Genomic DNA, 24,992 nt, shown 5'->3' with positions numbered 1-24,992 from the left:
ATTCAAAAAAAGAAAAACTAAGAGTACATACCACTAGCAGATATATCAAAACCACATAAGAATGGCTAAAAGAAGTGTCCTAAACAGAAAAGAAACAATAAAAGAAAGACGTCTGGAATGTCAGTAAAGAAGAAACAACACAACAAGCAAACATATTGGTAGTACTGGTAAATACAATGGGCTTTCCTTTTCCTCTTAATTTTTCTAAATTACGTTGACAGTTGAGGCAAAAACTGTGATTCAAAATGTATATAGAAGAAATATTTTAGACAGTTATATTATAAACAGGGAAGGGAAGGGGACGTAAAAAGAGATAAATGTTCTGTAGTTGACTCAAACTTGCTAAATGATGACGCTGGTAAACTATGGTCTCAACAGATGCAAAAAAATCATTTGATATAATCCAACAGATATTCCTGGTAAAAACTCTTGGCAAACTAAGACTAGATGAGAACTTTCTCTATCTGAAAAGGGGCATCTACTAAAAACTAACAGCTAACATCATTATTGATGGTGAAAGACTGAATATTTTCCTCCTAAGATCAGAAACTCTCACAGATTCTATTCCACATTGTACTGAAGATTCAATCCAGAGCAATATGGCAAGAAACAGAAATAAAAGCGAGCTAGATTGGAACTAGAGAAGTAAAGCCGTCCTCATTTGCAGATGACATGAGAATCTACGTAGAAAATCCTATAGAAACAAAAAGTTACTGGAATGTAAAAAGTGACTTTAGTAAAGATATGCGGTACGAGATTAGTGTACAAAAGTCAATGGTATTTCTGTATACTTTCAATGAAAAATTGGAAATTGAATATTTAAAAATATCACTTACAATAGTATCAAAAAGTATAAAATATTTAGGGTAAATCTGACAGAAGATGGACAATACCTATACACTGAAAATTACAAAACATTGCTGAGAGAAATTAAAGAGAACCTAAATAAATAGAGAGATAGTGAGTTCATGGGTTAGAAGACTCAATATTTTTAAAAAGATTTTTTTAATTGAATGAGTCTTTAAATTCTATAGTGCTTTACAATTTTCAAAAGTTTCACACACATGATTTCATATAATCCCATAATTACCCTTTTTCCCCCTACCCCTATATTACTCCTCCCCACTTCCCTCTCCCCACTAGTAACCACTAGCTTGTTCTCTAGATCTGTGAGAAGACTCAATATTTTTAAGGTGTAAATTCTCACCAAATTGATCTGTAGATTCAATGTAATTCTGATCAAAATCTCAGCAGATTTTCTGTAGAAATGGACAAGCTGATTCTGAAACCCATATGGAAATGCAGAGGACTTAGAATAATCAAAACAACTTTGCAAAAGAAAAGCAAAGTTGAAGAACTTACATCACTTGATTTCAAGACTTATTATAAAGTTACAATAATCAGGATAGTGGAGCAAAGACAAGCACGAACACCAATGGAACTTCAGAATCAAAGTCTAAAATTAGACTCATTTATGGACAACTGATTTTTAACAAAGGTGCAAAGCAATGCAGTGGAGAAATGATAATTTTTTCAACAAATGTTGAGGGCACACTGGGATATCCAAAGGCCAAAAATGTGAACTTTGATCTGTACCTCATACCATTTACAAAAATTAACTCAAAATGATCATCATAGATTGAAATATCTATAGCTTCTAGAAGAAAATCTTCATGACCCTGGGTTAGGCAAAGATTTCTTAGATACAAAGCCAAAAGCATAATCCATAAGAGAAAAAAATGATAAATTGGAATTCTTTAAAATTAAAAACAAAAAGTCATTGTTAAGAAAATGAAAAGACAAGTTATAGTCCGGAAGAAAACATTTGCAAATCATGTCTAATAAGGGGCTTATATTCGTAATATATAAAGAACTGCCAAGACTCAATAATAAGAAAACAGCCCAATTTTTAAAAAAATGGGCAAAAGTCTTTTCTTTTTTTTTTAATAAACTGGGTAATGTTCTTCCTTACTGCAAATATGAATTCAACTTCTTTTTCCTAAAAACATGGATTAGAAGTCTCATGTGAGTCAAGGTCAGGCTCACTATGGCGTTGTTTCAACCACACTTCTACTATATTAATCACCACTATCAGAGAAACCCAGATTCAGGTCTTTTAAATAACAGCTTGTATTTACTGAAAATTCTCTCTCTCTCTCTCTCTCTCTATATATATATGTGTGTGTGTGTGTGTGTGTGTGTGTGTGTGTGTGTGTGTATGCAAAATATTTAAACAGACATATCACCGAAGAACATATATGAATGACAAACAACTATATGAAAAGATGCTCATTATTATTAGTCAGAGAAATGCAAATTAAAATCACAAAGAGTTCTTACTACGCATGTATTAGAATGATTACGACAGAAAGTCTGACTGTAGTAAGCACTAATGAGGGCAGGGAGCAACTGGAATTCTCACATTTGGCTGGCGGGTTTTTAGAAATGATGGGGAGATCCTTAACCAAATCTTTTCAAACCCCACTCAAGGAATCCATTCAAGGAACTGTCTTAACTTCTTCCCTGCGCAATTGCCTCTTCACAGGGCTATGGTAAAGCCAGCTTTCCAGGGTCACACAAGGCCACCTCCAGCAGCAGTGAGCTTCTCACGTCAAGCAACCTGGAGTAGATCTAGTTTAACAACAATCTTTCTGGTGTTTTCTTGGAGGCCCCAGACTGCCCTCTTTAGGTTTGCTTGTCCTTGGATTGAGGTGACTTCAAAGGCGGCACGGTGCCCAGTGCAACGGGAAGAGAGGAAGGCAGAATGCACCGACTCTGCAATCTGTTCCTAACAGTTTTTTGAGGGTTGAACACAACTCTCGGTGTGTGTCAGCGCTTGAGCTGTGCGTTTCTGTCTGACTGTGTCTCTGCCTAGGTGGTAGGAAGGGCCCCGGGCTGAGGCCAGGAAGGACCTGCTCTAAGCTGATAAAGCCAACGCCCTTATGTCAGGAACCCTGTGGCTTTTCTGTCTTTGGAAGCAGCAGGAAGTACTTTTCCCCCAAAACACAGCCCTGTATATTGCTCGCGGGAACAATTCGCACACGTCGGGCTGGGAGACCCTGAACACCCAGGGCTGTGTGCTTCATTTCAGGCGAACTGGACACAGTTTTCTCCCTTACACTTTGGAACTTCGAGTTCCGTGCCTGCCCCTCGCCTACCGGGGATGCGCGGGGGAAGGCAGCCTCCAGGCTGGGCTGGAGAGGGGCGGGCTGCAGCCCCACCGACATGCCGGGCGCGCGTCTGTCCGCGCCAGACCGCTCAGAGGTGCCGGCGCAGCCTAACCGTGACCTTGGCCGCGGTGAGGCTGGGCGTCCGCCGGCGCGCGCCGGAGCCGCAGACCCGGACACAGCCTGGCTGCTAGTTAAGTTTTGCTGTCTTTTACTTTTCCTAAAATAATTCGGGGGAGTTTCCATCACTCTGAAACAATCTGCGAAAACTCTCCGGAGCTAGAAATCAATCAACTCAAAAAAGCATGCTGATTTTTTTTTTTCCCCTTTCTTTTTGAACCCGTGGTTGGTGCGTAAAGGGAGCTGTCAATCTAGAAGCCCCCTGGGCCCCAAGTGAATCTGCAGAGCTGGTATTTTTAGAGACCGCGCTTTCTGAGATTCCAGCTGGTGGACCCCGAGCCGGCTCCTGTCGCCCTCAGAGAGCACGTGGATTTTCAGCATATGATGCAACCCAGCGTGGGCTCAACCGATGCAACGCGCACCGAGCTGTAGCCTGAGAAGCTCCGGGACACACAGAAGGCCAGCTCGCATCCCTCGTCAATTTCACTTTTTTTTTTTTTTTTAACTCTCCACAGGTTCAGATGCCATTTGGCTGGGGAAAGGGATTCATCAAAGGTTTATAAATGGAGCAATCTACTAGTAAAAATAACAATCATCACATCATCTCACAGGGTGGCAGGATATTTTGTTTTTCTCTGGCAATGATCCGTAACTGAGTCATTGATTCAAATATACCCTACGAAGTACACATTTTTCTATGGAATGTCTCCCTAAGTAAAATTTGCTGGCTTGCTTCTGGATTAGGAGCCTGGTGAAGCTGACCCTGGCTGCAGGGAATGGCTTCCCACCCACGCAGGCACTCTCTGTATCCCTCCCTCCAGCAGGGATCTGGGCTGCTTTGGGCTTTGTCTTCTGTTCTGTCCCCTGAGCCCAGCACAGGGCTCAGAACACGGAGGCCCTCGTCCACATCCACTGGGGACCCAAGCTCTTCAGCTATAAAGGGGGACAATAATGCTTGCCTTACCAGCTTGAGAATCTTGTAGGGATCCAGTTCGTAAAGAAGAGAGGTGCCTCACTCAGCCTTTAGCCGTGTCCTATCCCCTCCAGCTCCTCGCTTTACCCATCTGTGAAATAAAGGAAAGAAAACAACTTTATCAGTAATGTTAGAGTCATCATTACAAAATCGTACCATTTGTTAATTCGGGAATGTGGGTACTTAGGTGTTTGTTATATTATTCTCTGCATTTTTCTGTATTTTTCAGTCTCCTGCCCCAATAAAAGAAGAGGAGGGAAAAATGTTTAAAGACTTGTAGAAAATCTGGTTTCCTGCAGTTGCACTTTCTCTGGTTCTGGATGCAGGAAAATGCTCAGTAAACCGGACTCCTGGAGAAATGAGCAGCCTTACTATCACTCATCTTGTTTCTGCCCCTTCCTTTGTTCCAGGAATTTACTAAGACCCAGCAGGGGGTTTCACCCCTACTCCCACCCCCAGCTGTTTAAGGCAGCTGTTTGCTCACCAGGCTCTTCGACTTGGGATAGAAGTTTTCTAGTTGAAGGCAGGTGAGTCCAGAATGATGTCATTTATAACGTTCTGATTCAATTTCTTCCAAACCTACCCACCCCCTGCCGCCAACGATCCCGACCCGTACTAAGCAGAAGCACACATGTATGAAAAGAAAACCTCTATCTGTAGTCAGTAAAAATGTGCTTTGTTTAACACAATCCCAAACTTTCTCGGGCTTCACAAACACACATGGCTCACGAAAACTCGCATGGACATTTCCACTCCCCTAACTTAAAAACAGCCGAACTAAATTAAGTAACAACAACAACACAGAGTTGTTTCCCACAAAGTTTGCTGTGCTCTCACCACCAGTTTTCAGCCTGAAACAATTTCATGCTTGAGTTATTAACTTATGAAAATAGGCACAAAAGGGGAAAAATGCGAACAGATCCTCAACTATATTATTAGTCATTGCTACAGCTGACTGCATTCCGGCACAAAGCTTGTTATTCTGCCCAAGTATCTCAGCTTTGAACAAAATGTAGCTCACTAATGGGTTATGCCTCGTATACCTTTTCGTAATCATTACATTGCCGTTCTCTGTAATTTATCCTGGTTTCCATCAGGCGTATGTGCGTTAGTCAGGCATGCGCTCGAGCACGCGCGCACACACGCACATACCTTTTAAGTCCCCTTTCATTTGTGGCTGCAAAGAAAGGTCATGCAGCTGTCAGTCATTTTAGGGCAACACCACTGTACTGATAAAGATAATATTTGGAAACCAGAGTGATGGGTGAATATGTGTGTCGTTTCTGAAAATATCGGTGGTTGGGGGGTAGCAACGTGAGTAAAGGAAGGGAATCTAGAAAGCAGTCTGGAGAAGATGGAGGCAGAGTGGGAGAGTCTGACCAGGCTCACTTCGGGGGTCTCTTGTCAGGAGGGGCAGCTCTGGACTGAAACTCCCCCGGGGTGGGGCGAGGGGAGGGGCACACTTGCTAAGTGTTGCTCAAGTCTCCTGTGTGAGCAGTGAGATTCCAGGCAAGAGCCCCGTTTGCGGATGTTTCTGGCTGGGGTTCAGAGGCGTTGCCCCAAACCAGCTTGAGTCAAATGGATAATGAAGCCAAGTTTTGAGCCTATTGATTTTTGCTCCTGTAAAGTCCAGAACTGGTCCTAGAAATCAAGGCTTTTGAGTATTAACTTCTGGAAATGACAGCAAAAAGAGCCGGTAAGAAAATCATCAGGGGAAAGAAATACAGAAGGGATATGAAAAGCCTGGAGAGGATCACGATGTCATACAGACAAGTATGAAACCCTAGAAGCATCTCCTAAACAGATCAGAGGCTGGGATCCGGAAGCAGCGCCCCCCGCCGAGAGCAGGGGGCCTCCCCACAATTCTCAGCCAGCAAGAGAAGCCCTTGGCATCTTCCCCCTGAGTAGGATAATGGGATTCTTCACCAGACACTTAACCGGCCAGGAGAGGTAGCACTTGGGAGCCAAATGGGCTCTTTTAACTTCTTTGAAGTGTTAACGAATGCTTTGATTTTGTTCTTTCCTACTCATTAAGACAAATGTGGTACCGCTTTGCCCCAGGAATCTGATCTCACCTCCCAAGCCAGCTGCTCGTCTTTCTATTCAGATGAGTCCAAGCCCTGCTGGGGGTCTCCTCCTGTCGGGTAGCAGAGATGCCTGTCTTGCTGAAGATCTCTCTGCCAGGGCCTCCAAGCCTCGTGCTGCTCCCAGGGCCCAGGACATACCACCACCAGGTCCCAGCTCACATAAGAACACAGAGGTGCTGTGTTAGCGCTCAGCTCACAAGGTCCTGTTAGGTACCGAGCAAACTCAGGCATGTGGAGGGGACCAGGCTGGACAGAACTCGGAGGACAGAGCCCCCCCTCCCCGCTACCCCGCAAAGATCTGGAATCTTTAGAGATTATGAAGCCCAACTCGGCCCTCACCCCTCTTTCACCCATGACACACTGGGGCTAAGGGGTTCCAATGGGGCAGAACTGGAGCTGGAAGCAGCTGGCATTGAACCCCTGAGGCTCATCTGCTATCATGTTCCCCCATCCAAGCTCTCCCTCTCCCTCCCAATGCAGGGCAAATTCAATGGGATGAAAGCCTGCAGACAGAAGGAACTGGGGGTCCTGTGGTTTATTCAGAGGCCACTGAAAGCAGCCGGGCAGCCTCTCACAGCCAGCGCCAGCTGGGGAAAGCAGGCCAGGAGGGCAGAGCTCTGTGCCCCAGAGGCACGGGCTGAGCCCATGGGGACAGTCCTCGAGAGGGCTACAGCCTGTGATGGGGACCTGGAAGGCCGGATGAGCTCTGTCAGGTGGGCAATGGGAAGGTAGGAGAGGAGCCTTCTGGAGAAGAAAAATTCAAACCTGGGGAAACAACCCGCCTTAACTCATTGCATCTTAGTTATAATCTCCGCAGCCCACAGGATAAAGTCCTGCTAAGTGCGCATTATCTCACGGAATCCTCTCACCCATCCATGGATCGGTAGCACGATTTGACCCGCTCTCCCCCATTTTCATTTTTACCATCTTAACCATTTTAAGTGTACAGCTCAGTAGTAAGTACATAAATATTATTATGCAACAGATCTCCAGAACTTTTTCATCTTGCAAAACTGAAACTCTATACCTATTAAATAGTAACTCCCCACTGCCCCCTCCCCCGGCCCCTGGCAGCCACCCTTCTACTTTCTGTTTCTGTGAATTCGCCTACTCTATATACCTCATGTAAGTGGAGTCATACAGGATTTGTCTTTTGGCGACTGGCTTAGTTCAATTGGCGTAATGTCCTTGAGGTTCACCTCTGCTGTAGTGCGTGTCTGAATTCCCTTTTAAAGGCTGAATAATATTCCATTGTATGGACGGAGCACGTTTGATTATCCATTCACCTGTTGATGGACACATGGGTTGCTTCCGCCTTTTGGCTACTGCCAATACTGCTGCTATAATCATGAGTGCGAAAGAGTCTCTTTGCAATCTTGCTTTCAAAGCTTTTGGCTGTATACCCGGAAGAGGAATTGCTGGCTCATATATGGTCGTTCTATTTTTAATTTTTCGAGGAACCTCCATACCTCCACTTCCCACCAGCAGTGTATGAGGGTTCCAATTTCTCCACATCCTTGCCAATACTTGTGATTCTCTGTTTTTTTTAAAAAATTTTAATACTAACCCTCTTCATGGGTGTGAGGCGGTATCTCCTTATAGTTTTGATTTGCATTTCCCTAATTCTCAGTGATGCTGACCATCTTTTCATGGCTTCTTGGCCATTTGTCTCCTTTGGAGAAATAGCCTTTCAAGTCCTTTGCCCAGTTAGAAATCAGATGATTTGATTTTGGTTGTTGCTGAGTTGTAGGAGTTCTTTTATATCCCCCCTCACCTTTTTTTTTTCTGCTTAAAAAAACTAAAGGGTCAAAGAGGTGAATAACTTACTTACTCCAGCCTTCGGACAGGGGCTGCTCGACTCCCCAGCAGCCGGGAAAGCACCCTTACATGGGCGGCAGCCAGAGAGAGCTAAGGGCCCATCCTCCCAGCCACACGGGGTCAAACATCGTCCGTTATGGCACACCCTGTGCTCACAGCCTCGTGAGCCACATTGCTGTTGGAAAACCGACAGCAAACGCTGGTTGCAGAGACTCAGAAGCGTGTAATATCCATCTTAATAACGGTCCCACTTTCTTATTCTTCCCCCCTCAAGGAAGGGCAGAGGGAAAACGCTGCTCGTGGAAAACTACATTTAAATGGATCAGTGCTGGGCGACCATCTGCACATCTGTTCTTAACAGGTTTCAGCTGAAACTACTGAAAATATACACAGATCTGTTTATGTGGAACCAGTTAAATATGATAAGATTTCAACTTGGAGGGTAACTATGGATTTGGTGGTGGGAACACAAAAAGCCTCCCCACGCTTGGTCTCCACACACACTCCTGATACTTTACTGTAGATGTTGTCGAGGGAATCGGATTTACTGTGAATTAAAAAGATCTAAATTACTGGAGATTTGTTACAAACAAACTCAAGATGGTCCCAGCAGCCTTTCTTTCTACAGCACGTAATTCTTGCCTCACCTCCCATGTGGGCCGAGGGAGTCCTTTGTCATCAGAGAGGAGACCGCAGCTGGGAAATCACTTGTTTCTGAATAATTCTGTCTTCACTCCTCCAACAAAGCATTCAGGAGGACGACGGCATGCAGGCTGCTGACACACAGAGTACCCAGCTGACTTCCCTCCAGAAAAACACACCGGTGGCCCCTGAGGATGTGCAGGCAGAGGGGAGGGAGCTTTTACGGACCACCCTGTGAGGGCCCATTGTCATCCCGTTATAGAGATGGGAAAACTGAGGCTCTAGGATGATTTGCCCACAGCTACCCCGGTAGGAGGGAGTGAGGTGCCCCAAAGGAAGAAAGATTGTTCTTCCTATCTAAATGTCCCGGGAGGCGAGGCCACAACTCAGAGACCCACAGGGCTCAGTAGCTAAGGAGTGAGGGACCATGGGCAGCTAATAAGAAGCTTTAGCAGATTGATACTGGGGGGTCAGACATTGTGAGCCCAAATCCTCTGTTTTTGTAAAGAGAGCCCGAAGCCACTAGATTTTTACACGTTGGCTCAGGTGTTGAAAACAAACCAAAAAACCAGGCCCTACTGTGGTTTGTGACCCCCATGGTGGGCCTTTGGGGCCTTTGGCAGAGGCTGCTTTGGTTTCACTCATTCTCCAGGTGAGACTTGGGGTCTGACCATCAGGATTCTTGTCTCCGGTGCAGGAGGTCTCGGTCACAGACAACGGGCGCCCAGCTCAGCGCCCTCGTCCCTGTCTGTCTTCTCAAGCCTTTTCCTGCAGCTTCGCGGGGCTCCCCACCTCAACTCCAGCACATTGAATGTGCATTCATCTATAAACATTCATCTAATAATTTATCTCTAAAAAGGGACATCAGTCTATAAAATGCACCACAGGAAACCCAAGAATCGTAGTCACGTGGCCTCAGAAACAATCAGCCCAAACTGACATCTGACAACATCCCTGCCACACACACACCCCCCTCAGGGCCTGGGCTATGATTGGTAAGTTTTTCATTCCTGATGGACCCCATGCTGGGAAAATGCACCTATCTCTGTTCCTTGAAAATCATTTTTTTTTCTTTTAATAAGCAGCCCAGTGGAAAACAATTGTGAATGGCAGCTTCGTTACATGTGGATTTCTAGAACAAAGAGAATATTGCTCACACTCTATGACCTGTTTGATGACACTGAATTTTAATTACAAAAAGCTCACGTGTTAAAAATTGATGACAAGGAAGGTGTGACACTAGGGCTAAAAAAAAAACTCAGAGAGGCAAAATATGGTTGACAGGCTGCCTCAATGATCTAGTCAATGTTATTTCACATTTGTCTTCTCTCTGTCTCTTTTCTTTTCTCATTTGAAAATTTCAGTTTTGAGCTAGAAGGCACGTACTTCAAGCTGTGTAGACCTCAGAGGGGGAGGCTGGTGAAATCAGCAGAGGGTAGGAGGAAGGGAACCTTATTTGCCCTCTGGGGGCCTCAAATACCCTGTGCAAAGGATCAGCTGTTGTCTTAAAGTGTCCCCTCCAAGTGGCTACTGTCCCAGGCCACCTTTGAGTAGCTCTTTGAAAGGGCCAGTTTTTCTGAGCAGCAAATATGGGGCTGCTTCCAGGTGATTGGTGGATCTCAGTGGCCTGATAACTGGAAACAAATTATTTTGAAGCAATAGATCAAATGGTGTGTGGGGAGGTGCTAGATGTTCAAGCCAGCCCAAGCTATGCTAGTTATAAGAGAGTTTTCTTCTGAGATGAGGCAATAATTGAATAGGAAAATCCTAGTGCAGAATGCGCTGGGTTTAAGAAAGGCCGTCTAAAGCAGGCAAAGGTTGTCCTCTTCCCCTCTGGACAGGCCTCTAGGACATGATGTGTCAGTTCATGTGCTAAAGCCCCACGAATGAGGAGCCATTTCGCCCTAATCGCAGAGCCTTGAGCTCTGGCCGAGGGGACCTAGGTGGAAAAATCACATCCACCAGAGCCTGTGCAAGAAGGAGGCAGCTGCCCTGCATCTTGGGAGCGTGGCTCACGCTGGGACAAGGGAACAGACTACAGGGTACTGATGTGGCCTGAGCCTTGGCGATGGAGGTACCAGCCCCAGAGTGTGAGAGCCGGAATGCCTGCTTCCTGCCCAAGAGAACAGATGTACAAGAGTGGGCTGCAGAGTTAACCTAGAACAACAAAAAAAAGCTAGAACAGTGCCTCAGACCTTGCTAGGAAGAGACCAGAAGTGTATTCAGAGTCCAGGGTCCAAACCAGGGGCACGGAATAGCACATGCAAAGGCCCTGAGGCAGGACCAGCCTGAGCATAGTGGGTGAGCCACAGCTAGGACCTAGGGGAGGTGCTGGCTGTGCACAGGGAGAAGTCAGAATTCCATTCTAAGAGCAGCAAGAAGCCGCTGTCAGGTTCCAGGGCGGAGCATGCATTTCCCAACTATCAGGCTGGTCTGTGAGGAATGTGAGTCTAGCGGGGTGAGAAGTTGGGCTGCGGGCGATGTTGTGGGAGACCAAGGGGCTGCATTTCACAGAGACAACCAGCAAGACGTGGTGGGGAGCTGGGCAAGGAGGGTGGGGGAAAGGTCCACGGACAAGGCATTTAACCCTTGGTTTCCTGAACGGGAAAAAGGACTCGATAATTCCCACCTCACAGAGGGGATGTGAGGATCAGAAATGGTGCGTGGCGCCCCTGGCCCACGACAGGTGCCCAAGAAGTGAGAGTCCCACTGTGTACCCACTGCCTCCTTGCCCTCCTTGTCCCCACGAGCACGGGTGACAGACGCCTGTCTTCAGCGGTGCCTCTTCTGACCCCTGTCCCCAGTAAAGTGGGAAGTAGCGCTGGGCAGCGTCGGCGACAGGGCGGGTTTGGATTGTTCTTTCTGAGAAATCATGTGCAGATTCACGAGAAAAGCAGTGATGCAACAAACCTCCAGGTTCATTAAAAACACTCTGATAGCTAGAGGGAAGCAGCCGCATAGCACAGGGAGATCAGCTCAGTGCTTTGTGACCACCTAGAGGGGTGGGATAGGGAGGGTGGGAGGGAGGGAGACGCAAGAGGGAAGAGATGTGGGAACATATGTATATGTATAACGGATGTACTTTCTTATAAACAGAAACTAACACACCATTGTAAAGCAATTATACTCCAATAAAGATGTTAAAAAAAATTTTGATGGTTACGAAAAGAAAGTTAACTGGGTGCTGATGGGGACCCGCTGAATCATCACCACCACGAAGCTCTCTGTGCCTAAGGTGACATTACTCCCCAGAGTACAATCATGGCGTTGGACCCAGGACTGTCGTTCGGGCCAGGATCCCTGCGTCCACTCCCTGCCACACTGTCTCCAGCCCTCACCCCTGGAGAAGCAGGAGTGGGGAAGGTAGTGGAATTTCCACGTTCACGTCCAACATGCCCTTCTGAGCTCGGAGCTCACACCTGGCCTTGCAAACAGTGCTACACTAGGTTCTCGTGGTCCTCGCGAGAGGGGGGACGCTTGTGAAGTTTATTAACCGGGAAAACCGGGCCTTACCCTGTGGGGTCTTCCTACAGGCTGGGAGGGCTCCCCGGAGAAGGAAGCGGGTGTCAGAGCTGTGTGAAGGATGGGGAGCACGGGGCGGGGTTCCCAGCTCAGTGCGCAGCCTGGAGAAGGGCACATGACCAGTTTTCTCTGAGCCAGCACATTTTCCATTCTAAATATAGCCCAGGATGAGCCAAGACATCTTCCCCTCTCAAGGAGACCCAAAGTTCTGTATTTTTCAGCATTTCCGTGATGGCTGAGAGAAATAAACAGCGAGACTAAGGCTCTTCACTCCCACCCCCTGATCCCGCGGGGCCCTGGGGCCTGAGGAATGATGTCCACCCCCCCTTGAGAGCAGAGCCCGCCCTGTGTGAGGAGCTCTCTCTGGCCACCACCCTTTAGTAGGTACCAGAATATTTGGCTAGCCTGCATCTCCCTCCAGCAATGTGAAGCAAGGTTTCTATTCAGCCAGGAAGGAACATCCATCCATCAGCCCAGGCCGCCAAGAGTGACTCTTTCTACCATCCTCGGGTCGGTTCACCTTGGGCATCTCAGGAGTGAGGCCCAGCCTGATAGGCTTTCATTGGACAACAGATTCCCACCTTCCTTCTGAATCTTGCTGGAGTATCAAGCTTATCCTTCCATCTCATTTCTGGAAGCTACACGACCTGAGCCTTTGGCAAAGCGGGTACCTGCCGCGGGCCTGGGGCACATGGGTGACTCTTGGCTCTGAGGTCCTTTGCTGCTTGTTTGTTTATAATCGATGGGATCTTTTTCTATATCTGAGTGGGGCTCTACTAATTACTGCACAAGCACTTCTGGGGGAAGTTCAAGTTTCCAGAGGCCCGCTGTTAACTCTGACAGGGCTGGCGCTTCCCAGACAGGGCGCCTGAGGGAGTTTGTGAAGATGCATTACAGGAAGCGCAAGACGCAGCGCCCATCCCCAAAGGGTTAAGGACCGAGACATGAGGACAGTCGTGTTAGGGTACATCTAGCAAAGAGTGAGCAAGGCAGGCAAAAGAAAAAAGGAAGATGGAGAGGAAAAAAAAAACCACATGGATACACTCCCCTCCCCCTCCGGTGCCCCCCCCCGTTCTCCCCTCCCCCTGCAACAACCCAACATACACAGACACAGATGGGGCAGAGTTAAATCTGGCACACGGTGACTACAGCAACGAAAGAAAACATATCGAGTTACGCAGAGCCCTGTTCAGATTTGGGCCTGGGCCTCCCTCCCACAATGCTCTGTGGAGGAGAACAGGCCTCCTTGGTGTGGTGTCAGACCCACGCTCGTGAGCTTTGCTCGCCTTACAACGTTCGCTGGCCCGGCCCTGGGCAGCAGGTTAATTCCCTGCCCCGCAGGTGGAGACAGATAAAACGAACCAAAACGGTGTCACGGGAGGCAGGAAACCTTTCTTTTAAAACTCAATTCACCTCCAGAGAGGAAACACGCAAGGACCTGGCTCTGGACCATAATCGGTTTTCTCAGGGCGGCCAGGAGAGGCCTGGTGGCCAGGGTAAATAAGGCAACGCGGCGGCAGGAGGGCTTCTGGCAGCTGGGGCTGCGAGGGACGTTTGAAAAGACCACTTCCTATACTCTGTGCCCAGCCCAGAGTCAGCTGTCAGTCTTGCAGGATGGAGGCACTCTGGAAAAAAAGCTGGGGCGGGGTGGGGGGGTGGGCAAGGGAGAAACCGGAGCCACAGGTGCAGCTGGCTCACCTGGCCAGAGCCCAGCCCCAAAGGCTGCTGCCCTCAGAGCTCAGCGCCCAGGAGGGCAGGCCGGGACTCCTGAAACGCAACCCGGATGGGTTTCAGCCTCTGCCTTGAGCAGCCGGAGAGGCAGGGCAGGCTGCCAACGAGGACTGGCTGAGCCTGTACTGCGTGTGAAGCGGGGCTGGGGAAGGCCAGGTACGTTTTAGTCATCAGACAGTGTTCCTGCCAGCAGGCACTCGGGATGCCCCGAGGAGGTGAGACAGCCGGTTGGCGCCCGCTGGCCAGGGCTGCACAGAGCGTCAGTACTCTCTGTGTCACTAGATGTGGGGTCTTCTCAAAGCCGTCCCATCTTGGTTTCCCGCTGGGGCTTCGCCTGACCCGAGGTGGGCAGGGCAGGACAGAGCATCACCTCCGTTTTACAGTGGGGGAAGCTGAAGCACAGCGGGGCCACGTCTTACCTGGGTGGGTTCAGCTGGTGCCCGGAGCAGCCCATTATTCCGGGTCTGCCACACGGGGCAGTGGTTCTCACCTCTGGGTGTGTGCCAGAATCCCAGGGTCATCCTCAGCCTGGGGTAGCCCCCTGTTGGGGTGGGTCTGGGAGGCCTGCCCCAGGGCCTGCCCCCAGCAGGGGGATGGAGGTCCCGTGATCTCAGCTCACACCGGGCTCTGCCGTGGACCTGAGCTCAGTCTACACCTGTGATGATGGGTCCTCCAAAGCTGCTTCAAACAGGGAGGGACCCAGTCCCCTGCATCCCTTTTCCTGGGACCTGATGGGTCCTCCAGCTTGGCTCCCTGTGCAGAAAGGATGCTGTTATGGGTTGAATTATGTCCCTCTAAATTAAAGGGACATGTTAAAAGCCTAACCCCCAGAAACTCAAAATGCGATCTTACTTGGAAATAAGGTCATGGCTGATATAATTAGCTAAGACGGGGTCCTACGGGATTAGTGTGGGCCCCTAATCCAACATGACCGATGCCCTTCTAAAAATTAAAAAAGGGAAATCTGGACACAGAGGCATCCACAAAAAGAGAACACCATGTGAAGATGGGGGCAGAGATTGGGGTCATGCAGGAACAAGCCAAGGAGCCCCAGAGACAGCCAGCCAACCACCAGGAGCCAGGAGAGGCCTGGAACACATTTCCGCTGCGGCCTCAGAAGGAGCCAGCCCTGCCGACATCTTGATCTCAGACCTCAGATCTGCAGAACTGAGACAGTAAGTTTCTGTTCTAAGCCCCTGCTTTGATAACTTGGTTATGGTCCCAGCAAACTGATACAGATGATGAAAAGACCCAGGTGTCGTGGTTAGTTTACCTTTAAAACCAACTGTGAAGGCCCCTCCAGCTCCGTTCCACAGACACTGAGTCTACGTTCTGTTGTTGGAACGAAGGGTAGAACCGTGCAATGCAAGCACAGCCTGTGAGTTCTCAGCTCAGACCATCCCCTTAGCAAGGAGGACTCCCTTCTCGGAACTCTGACCCCGCTTTGTTCTCGACAGAAATTATATTCTGCTTAATTCCCCCATGAGGTCTCCAAAGCAAGACAAGTATCTACTTCCCCTTCTGGACGCAGGTGGGACCCTCTGTAAGTTATGATGCAGAAAAATCCTTCTTGTCCAGCCAACTTAGAGACCCAGCCTCTTGCGAACTTCCCAGTTATCTCAACTTGTTTCCAGGAGGAGACCTGAAAACTCGTTCACATGATGAAACTTATGAGTGATGGCCAGGAGCTTCTAGTGTTAGCTCACGCCGGTGAGGAATTAGGTCCTACGGAGCGTCAGTAAACAGGTGTGTGGGGGTAGAGGGGGCCCACTTTGCCTCATATCCTGACCCGCTATGTAGTCCTTAATATAAAACAGCCCCCACTGTGCATCAGGCCTCGGCCTCCCTACCCCATTCCCCTCTCTCTCCAGTATCCTCACAGCCCAGTGATCCCAACATCCTCTCGAAACCTGCCATCATCCCCAGAATCCTGGTAGCCCCTCCTAGTGATGGAGCTTTGGGCATGGTGGTACCTAGGGCTAAATTCTGGGGTGCTAGGATCGACCACAGAGTAAGGCCCTATTACTGGGCTTGATGCTTGAAGGCTACCCTTCCTCCCTTTCTTTCGTTGCTCTACGCCTGAAATTGACCTCCTGCTCTACATCTGTCTCTCTTTTTAGCCTTACTGTGCCCACAGTGCCTATTGTATATGCAAAGTTCTGGGTTATTTTTCCTCTGCTGAGCATTACGGAATGCATCACTTAGAATGTAGGATTTTCAGGGAGAGAATCTTGGTTTTATCTTTTCTCCCTCTGACAGTTTGGTGACTCTCATGCAGAAGTTACTCAATAAAGATTTGTTGAAAGTTGATTCAACCTGAATTTCCTCTGTTCATATACTCTTGTTACCTGTTTTGGTCCCCCATCCTTCCCCATTTGGTCCCCAAATCCTTCCCTCTTCAGAATTTGGTCAGCTCATCTCTGGCTGTTAATGTTTCCTGACTTCGACCATATAGAGAAGAGGACGAGATGTAGCCGATTTCCCATTAACTCACAGACAAAAGAACTCATAGACTTTTAGAGCTAGGATTCTTCAGAAAATATTCAGTCCGCTTCTTTGGTAAGAGACCATGGGACTCACCCAGGGTGCCATGGCTGGTTCAGTGGCAGAAGAGAGCATGGAAGCCAGGTGTTCTGGTTTGAAGGGAGGCTGTTTATCAGGTAGAGGCAGATGTCACCTGTATGGCTGGTGTGGGTGAAGGGGGTCATGTCATACACTGTTCTGGAAGGTTCCATCTATGGGCTCCTGGACATTTCAGTTTAATCTTGACATCCTTCCCAGTAAGTCCAGGCACCTTTGTCCCCTCTTCTCCGCAGCTGGAAGAGGGACCCACCCCCAACGCTGCCAGGTCACACAGGCGCCGTTCCAGGCGGCAGAGATGTCATTCCCTGCTCTTTCTTGCAAATCCGTGGAGACGGCCGACAGGGGGTGTCCTCCATTTAAAGTGTCGTGGGGATCTCCGAGGCAGGTCTGTTTCCAACCACTGAGGCAGCAACAAGAAAAACAGTCCTGTCGGCTTAGCCACGTGCCTCATTGTTTTCAACCTGAGCACGTGTTTGACATCAAGAGAAGGGCTGTGGTCGGGGTAGAGGGAGCCGAAGGGAGATTCAAAGGTTCTTCAGCTCTCAAAGATGTCAACCTCTTCAAAGTTTCAACCCTCAGAGTACTTGCAAGGTTTCATCCCACTCAGCAGGAGCGCTTCTGCCCACACTCTCGGGTGCCACGTGCGTGCGTTGAGGGACTCGGCTGTGATCCAGAAGGACGGCTAGAGGAAACAAGACGGTCCCCTCGCCACAGATATTTTCCCCAGAGGATGCAATTTCCCCTTTGGGATTTGATAAGCTCCCTAAGGCGCACTCGTATGCAGAGAACAGGTGATTATCTGTGAGGGAGGCCGTGTCAAGCCATGGGTGGTGATGGATGTCATGAGCTCACACCTGGGGGAATGAACAGCTTCTATCTGGGACCCCAGGCAGGTGGGTGCTGGTCAGAGCCAGAGCCAGGGTGGACAGGTGATCGGGAAAAAGGAAAAGGGTTTGCCTCCAGTTGTAGTCACTTTCTAGCCTCCGTGTTCTCATCTGCAAATTGGGAATAATCGCCTCCTCTCATGACATTTTGGGGGTTGACCAAATGACATCGTTACATGTGAGAGTGCCTGGCACAGAGAGATGAGGGCTAGTTCTGTGGACAGGAAGGCATTCCAGCACCAGTGCCAGCTCCTGGCTGTCTTCTTTCTGCTTCCAAGGGGAAGGAACAGCAAGATGGTGCCTCCAACTTGTAGGTCAAGTCGAGGCAAGTCAAGTTGGAGTATAAGTGTATCAATTCCCATGCTTTGTGCTCAGAGGGACGTGTGGAAAGCGGCGTGGCAAGGTGATGGGGTAGGGCCAGGAGAGCCCAGTCTGAGTCCTGGGGTCACTGCTCACACTTTGCTACTCACGACATGTCACTTCCGCTCCCTGGCCCTATTTGCCTGTCTGGGGACTGGAGCAGACTGCACACACACAGGGTCTGGAGAAGCTCCTGCAGAGTGATGCAAGGTACTGGAACGTGTGTGATAGGGCTGTTCTTCAAGGAAGGGAACCGGGGAGGGAGGAGAGAGGAGAGAGGGGGAGGGGAAGAGAGTAGCTTTTTTATTTCATGAAGTTTTTATTTCGGAATAATTTTAGATTTCCAGAAAAGTTGTGAAAGTAGTCCAAAGAGTTCATCGCATCTAGTTTCTTCTGTTGTTAACGTCTTACATTACTATGGCCCATTTGTCACAATGAATGACCACACTGCTGATGAAAGTCTACACTTTATTCGGCTCTCCTGAGTTTTTGCCTGATCTCCATCTTCCGTCCTCGGAGTCCATCCAGGACATCATATTACATGAAGCTGTCCTGTCTCCTAAGGCTCCTCTTGGTTGTGACAGTTTCTCAGACTTTCCTTATGTTTTATGATCTTGCCATTTTGCAGGAGTGCTGGTCAGGTATTTTGCAGAATGTCCCCAAATTGGGATTTGTCTCGTGCTTTCTCATGATTAGGTTGGGCTTATGGACTTCTGGGAGGAAGACCCAGAAGCTGAGTCCCATTCCCATCACATTACATCAAGGATACAAACATTCAAGATGCCTTATTACTCTTGCCGCTGACCTTGATCATCGGGCCGAGGTAGTGTTTGTTGAGTTTCTCTAAAGCTTCTTTTTCTCCCTTTCCATGCTGTACTTTTTGAAAGGAAGTTGCCCTGCACACAGCCCACACTTAGGGAGTGGGAGTTATGCTCTGTCTCCTTGGGGGCAAATTATCTATATCAATTATTTGAAATTCCACTGTGTGGAAGATTTACCTATTCTCCATTTATTTATTCATATTATCAGCATGAAATTATCCATATTTATTTTATATTTGGATTATTTATCATCCAAAACTACTTTATTGCTCAGATTGTTCCAGCGTTGGCCACTGAGAGCTCTTCTGCATGGCTGCTGTGTTCCTTTGACACACTTCCATCATCACGCATTGCTGTTTGTTTTTCTGAGCACTTCCTTACTCTCTAGCACCGTAAAATGCTCCAGGCTCATCCTGCATCGTCCCTGCCCGTCCTAGAAACAGCCACGTCTCTAAGAAGTCCTAGAGCCTTTTATGGGAGAATGGTCGTAAAATCTAAGACCTGGGCACTAGGTGTGCTCATTGCTACAGGGGCATCGTTTCTCTCAGGACTTCTTAGCTGACAGAGCAAGTAAATATGGGTATTTCTACCAACCCACACCTGCAAATACTTTGTATGCATCCAAATACTTTGTATGCATCCGTCTGTATCTCTATTAAGCTGAACATGAGCCCCTATTGAAGTCTCCATTGCTATTCCTCTACCCCGTGGATCACTGCAGCCTTCTCCCCTGCCTTGTCTGTAACCTCCCACTCCAATGGTGAGAAACTTGGCTCCCACAATCTGCCATCCATTTGTTTAACTTTTCAGCTCCAGATTTCATGACTAGTGGCTTCATTTTCCATACCCCCATGGGAAACAGCTTTCTCGACTAGAATACACTGATACGTACGACTCCTCCTGCTTTTGGTCTCTCACAGTCTCCCATCATTTCCAATGCAACTTAGGTCGGACCCTCTTCCGCCCACCCCTTCAGTGAGGTGATTTCATACATTTGCAATACAGTTAGATTCTTTTGTCACATTCAGCATTCCATCCCAGAACCCTTCAACCTCTTAAATCATTTTTAAAAATTTGCATACATTTAAAAATTTCCTAAGAACTTGAATGTGGATTTTAGATCTTTCTGTTTTTCTTTTTCCTCCCTCCCTCCCTCCCTTCTTTCCTTCCTTCCTAACTTGTCTGTGCCATGCAGCTTCCACGACCAGGGACTGAACCCGTGCCCTTGGCAGTAAAAGTGCAAAGTCCTAACCACTGGACCGCCAGGGAATTCCCTAGATCTTTCTTTTGTTTCTAATATATGCATTTAACACTATGAATTCACACTCTTCTCCTCTCTGTCACTGTAGATTAGTCTGCAGCTCCTGAAATTACATGTAAATAGAATCAGGCATTTCGTATTTTTTTTTCTCTGACTTCTTTCACTCAGAGTAATTACTTGCAGATTCATTCATGTTCTTGCAGGTGTCAATAGTTTATTCCTTCTTATTGCTCAGCATTCCATTATATGGACATGGTACTGTTTTATTGACTTGTTGCTATACCTTTGGATTGTTTCCAGTTCTGAGCCATTAAAAATAAAGCTGCTCAATCCCACTACTGGGCATATACCCTGAGAAAACGGTAATTCAAAAAGAGTCCTGTACCACAATGTTCACTGCAGCTCTATTTACAATAGCCAGGACATGGAAGTAACCTAAGTGTCCATCGACAGATGAACGTATAAAGAAGATGTGGCACATATATACAATGGAATATTACTCAGCCATAAAAAGAAACGAAATTGAGTTATTTGTAGTGAGGTGGATGGACCTAGAGTCTGTCATACAGAGTGAAGTAAGTCAGAAAGAGAAAAAAACATACCGTATGCTAACACATATATATGGAATCTAAGAAAAAAAAAAAAGGTCATGAAGAACCTATGGGTAAGATGGGAATAAAGACACAGACCTACTAGAGCATGGACTTGAGGATATGGGGAGGGGGAAGGGTAAGCTGGGACAAAGTGAGAGAGTGGCATGGACATGTATACACTACCAAACGTAAAATAGATGGCTAGTGGGAAGTAGCCGCATAGCACAGGGAGATCAGCTCGGTGCTTTGTGACCACCTAGAGAGGTGGGATAGGGAGGGTGGGAGGGAGGGTGATGCAGAGGGAAGAGATATGGGAACATATGTATATGTATAACTGATTCACTTTGTTATAAAGCAGAAACTAACACACCATTGTAAAGCAATTATACTCCAATAAAGATGTTAAAAAAATAAAGAAAGCTGCTATTAACATTCAGATGTGTGCTTTCATTTCTCTTGGGCAAATACCTAAGAGTGGAATGGCTGGGTCAAAGGATGAGCGTATGTTTAATTTTCTAAGAAACTGCCCATCTGTTTTCCGCAGTGGATGTGCCATGTTACGTGCCCACTGGCAGTGTGTAAGGTGCCAGTTGCTCCACATCTCGGTACGATCAGTATTGTAAATTTCAGATGTTCTAATAGGTGTGGAGTGGTATCTCACTGTTGTCTAAATGTTCATTTTCCTAATTACTAATGATATTGTGCTTATTTGGTATTCATACATCTTCTTTGATGAAGCGTATGTTCAATTCTTTTTCCCATTTATAAAGTTAGATTGTTCTCTTATTACTGATTTTGAGAGTTTTTGGGTTTTTTTTTTAATATTCTGGATGCGAGTCTGTTGTCAGATATGTGACCTGCGAATATGATCTAGTCTATGGCTTATCTTTTCATCCTCTTAACAGTGCCTCTCACAGAGCAGAAGTCCTTAAATTTCATGAGGTCTAATGTATCAAATTTTTCATATGTCATGCTTTTGCTGTCATATCTAAAATGTCTTTGCCTAACCCAGAGTTTCAGTTTCAGTTTCAGAGGCTCTCTGACCTCCCCCTTCTGCCTAGAATTTTCTTCTGTATTTTCTTGTAGAACTTATATAGCTATAGGCTTTAAAATTAGACCTATGATTCATTTTGAGTTAATTTTTGTATAGAGTGCAAGTTATTGATTGAAGTTCGACTTTTCGTGCAGGTGGATATTCAATTGTTCCAGCATGACTTGTGGAAAGAGTATCTTTTTTCTACTGAACTGCCTTCTCATCTTGGTTGAAAATCAGTTGGTCTATTTCTGAAATACAGATTCTGTTCTGTTGATGCATTTGTCCCTCTGCATTCCAATACCATACTGTTTTATTCTTGTAACTTTATAATAAGATCTAAAATCAGGTAGTGTTAGTTCTCCAAATTTGTTCTTTTCTTTTTCAAAATCCTTTTGGCTATTCCAGGTCTATTATGTTTTCTTTTGAATTTTAGGATCAGTTTATCAATTTCTACAAAAAAAAAAAAAGCCTTCAAGGATTTTTGACTGAGATTGTGTTGAATTGATATATCAACTTGGAGAAAATCACCATCTTAAAAACAGAGTGTTCTGACTCAGATCGTGGTATATTTTCCTATTTATTTAGGTTTTATTTAATTCTTCTCAGCAATACTTTGTAGTTTTCAGCATACAGCCTTTCAAATCCTTTGTCATATTTAATCCTAAGTATTTCTTATTTTTTAGGTTACTATAAATCGTATTTTTATTTCAATTTCTGATTGTCCGTTGCTAGTACATAAAAATGCAAGTGATTTTCTTATATTGATCTTATAACTTGCACCCTTTCTGAACTCAGTGTTCAGTTCTAGTAACTTTTTGTAGATTCATATAGCTTTGCCATTTTTTGTTTGTTTCATGCGAGAGGAACAATCTGGTCCCTGCTACTCCTTTTGACTGTAAGTAGAAGTTTAGAGGATCTGCTTTTTAAAAAGTGTGTCTACTAAGGTGAGGCAGGGCATGGGTAGAGTTGTTGCTTGAAGTAAGGGCACAGTGTCAGCAAGACCCGCACACATCGGAAATAATGCATCTAGTCTACTCTGGCTGAGGCCCACAGATAAGGGAGGGTGGGTGATTCTTAGAACCCTCTGCCCCAGTCAATAAGAGTGAGATACGTGAGGACTTGGCTTGGGAGTCTCATCTGCAGATGAGCGCGTTAAACTCAACGATGATTTACTGTCCGTCGTTAAAAGGACACCCACCAAAGTATGGGACATCCACGTGATAGAATACTCTGCAGCCACTAAGGCATGTCAAGTAAGCTCACTGGCATGGAAAATGCTTGTGGTTTATGACAGGATTCGTTTTCTCATGCTGCATAACCATTTATCACGAACTCTGGCAGCTTAAAACAACACCCCCATTTATTATCTCACAGTTCTATAGATTAGAAGTCTGGGTGGGCTCACTTGGGGCTCTGCTCGGGGTCCCACAAGCTGAAATCAAGGTGTTAGCTAGCCTATGCTCTTATCTGGAGGATCTGCAGAAGCCTCTGCTTACAGATGCTTTAAAGTTGGCAGAATTCTCTTCTCTGTGATTCTAGGGCTAAGATCCCCATCTCCTTACTGGCCATCAGCTGGGGTCATTCTCAGCTCCCAAAGGCCTCCCCCATTTCCTTGGCTTGTGGCCCCATCTTCAAAGACAGCAGTGGTACATCAAATCCCTCTTATGCTTCGAGACTCTCTGACTTCTCCTTCTGCCTTTAAGGGCACATGGGATTCCCTTGGGCCCATCCAGATAATCCAGGATCACCTCCCTATATTAGAGTCAACTAACTAATAACCTTAATTAAATCTACCAAGTTCTTTTGTGCCATGTAAGGTAATATTTTCATGGGCATGATAGCTCATGGCATTCGTAGGTTCTGGAATTTAGACATGGAATCTTGGGAGGCCATATTTAGAATTCTACCTTACACAAGCACCAAATAAGCCCATATATGATGCCGTATGTGTAATATGATAACATTTCTGTAAGAAAAAAGAATGTATGCAGTAAAAAACTATGGGTTATATTTGCTTTCTCCTTTATCCTCCAAGTTCTGTTTTTACAATAAATACATATCACTAGGATACTATGAAGAGTTTACATAACACTCAAGCCCATAAAAATTCATTTGCAAGATGGAACTCAAGGTACATTTTCCCATGGACACAATGTTTTGGGATGACTAGAGTCCTTTGACATTCCACAAAAGACTTAGTTCTAAAACTCCATGCCCCGTGCATTATTTCTAGTGGGCACTAAATTCCAAGCTCTAATCAGGATGCCAAGAACATGGCTCTTTCCTCCTCACCTCCCAACCCCCAAGAAGCATCAGCGGGCAAGGGGGCTTGTGACCAGGAGCTATTAATATTACATCTACACAAGAAAAGACCACTCCCTGATGTTTACAAAAACATCTGCCTTAAAAGAGCAGGAGACAGGGCCCCTCACAACACTGCTACACTGGGGCTGGCCTTGTGTGCACACGTGCAAAACTGTGTGTTTGCAAAAGTGCGTGTGCAAGAGCAAACGAGGGAGCGTGTCGCAAGCACGTGCAGGCAGGACCTGTGCTTCCTCTTCCCAAAAGAAGAAGAGTCCATCGTGAAAGTTCCTGTTTGTCTGGGAATATGAGTCTCACTGCAAATAAGGAATCTATGGGGGCGTGATTATATATCTTATGACCTTCCACTCTTTGTAGCTCTCTCTTCATCCCCGATGGCCCCTCCTGGAGCAGTCACTTCCACCACCCCCCATTCCCCGCCCCCACCCGCCCCCCGTCATTCTCTCCATCCTCACTCTCTGTGCAGCCTCGTTTGTTCTCTCTCTCTCATTTTTTTGTTTCTTGGTTGGTTTGCTTTGGTTTGGTGGGGTCTCTCTCTCCATTCTCTCTTGGACCACTTTCTCCCTGATCTCCCTGTCAAAAACTACAAACAGCCCAGACGTCCTTTGGTGATGAGTGGTTAAACACAAACCGTGGTACACCTACACCACAGAATAGCACTCAGCAAGAGGGAGGTTGGGTATCAATACACCCAACAACATGGATGAATCTCCAGAGAGGTACACTGAGCAAAGGAGGCGTATGTACCATGACCCCATTTATATATTATTCTTGAAATTATAAAATTATTAAAAGAGAACAGACCATTGGTTGGCAGGGTTGAGGAAGGGGGGAGAGTGGGAAGGAGTGTGCTGGGGTTATAAGTGGGCAACAGGAGAGATCCTTGTGGTGATGGAAATAAAACATACCTTGACTGTGGTGATAGATACGCAAACCAACCCATGGGATACAAATGCACAGAACTAAATGTGCACACATGCAGGCATGCACGCACACGCACACACACACACAACCGATGAGTATACATAAAAGTGTACTGATGTCAATATTCTGGTTGCGATATCGACTATCA

At 46.7% G+C, this 24,992-nt stretch overlaps 1 long non-coding RNA gene across 8 annotated transcripts in view; it reads right to left on the bottom strand.

Annotated features, from left to right (window-relative positions):
- LOC116764525 overlaps positions 1–24,992 on the bottom strand; it is a 138,595-nt gene that overhangs the window by 22,725 nt on the left and 90,878 nt on the right. For 5 of the 8 annotated variants that reach the window (XR_004352922.1, XR_004352920.1, XR_004352919.1 and 2 more), the window contains one exon: positions 4,252–4,351. This is a non-coding gene — a long non-coding RNA (uncharacterized LOC116764525). Of the gene's footprint in view, positions 1–4,251; positions 4,352–6,335; positions 6,502–8,812; positions 8,984–24,992 lie in introns of those variants that run through there. The other 3 variants (XR_004352924.1, XR_004352921.1, XR_004352923.1) reach the window with 2 other exon arrangements.

Source organism: Phocoena sinus, chromosome 13 (assembly GCF_008692025.1).
Source record: "Phocoena sinus isolate mPhoSin1 chromosome 13, mPhoSin1.pri, whole genome shotgun sequence".
In the NCBI taxonomy this organism is placed as follows: Eukaryota; Metazoa; Chordata; class Mammalia; order Artiodactyla; family Phocoenidae; genus Phocoena; species Phocoena sinus.
This window is presented reverse-complemented; position numbering and strand designations above follow the sequence as displayed.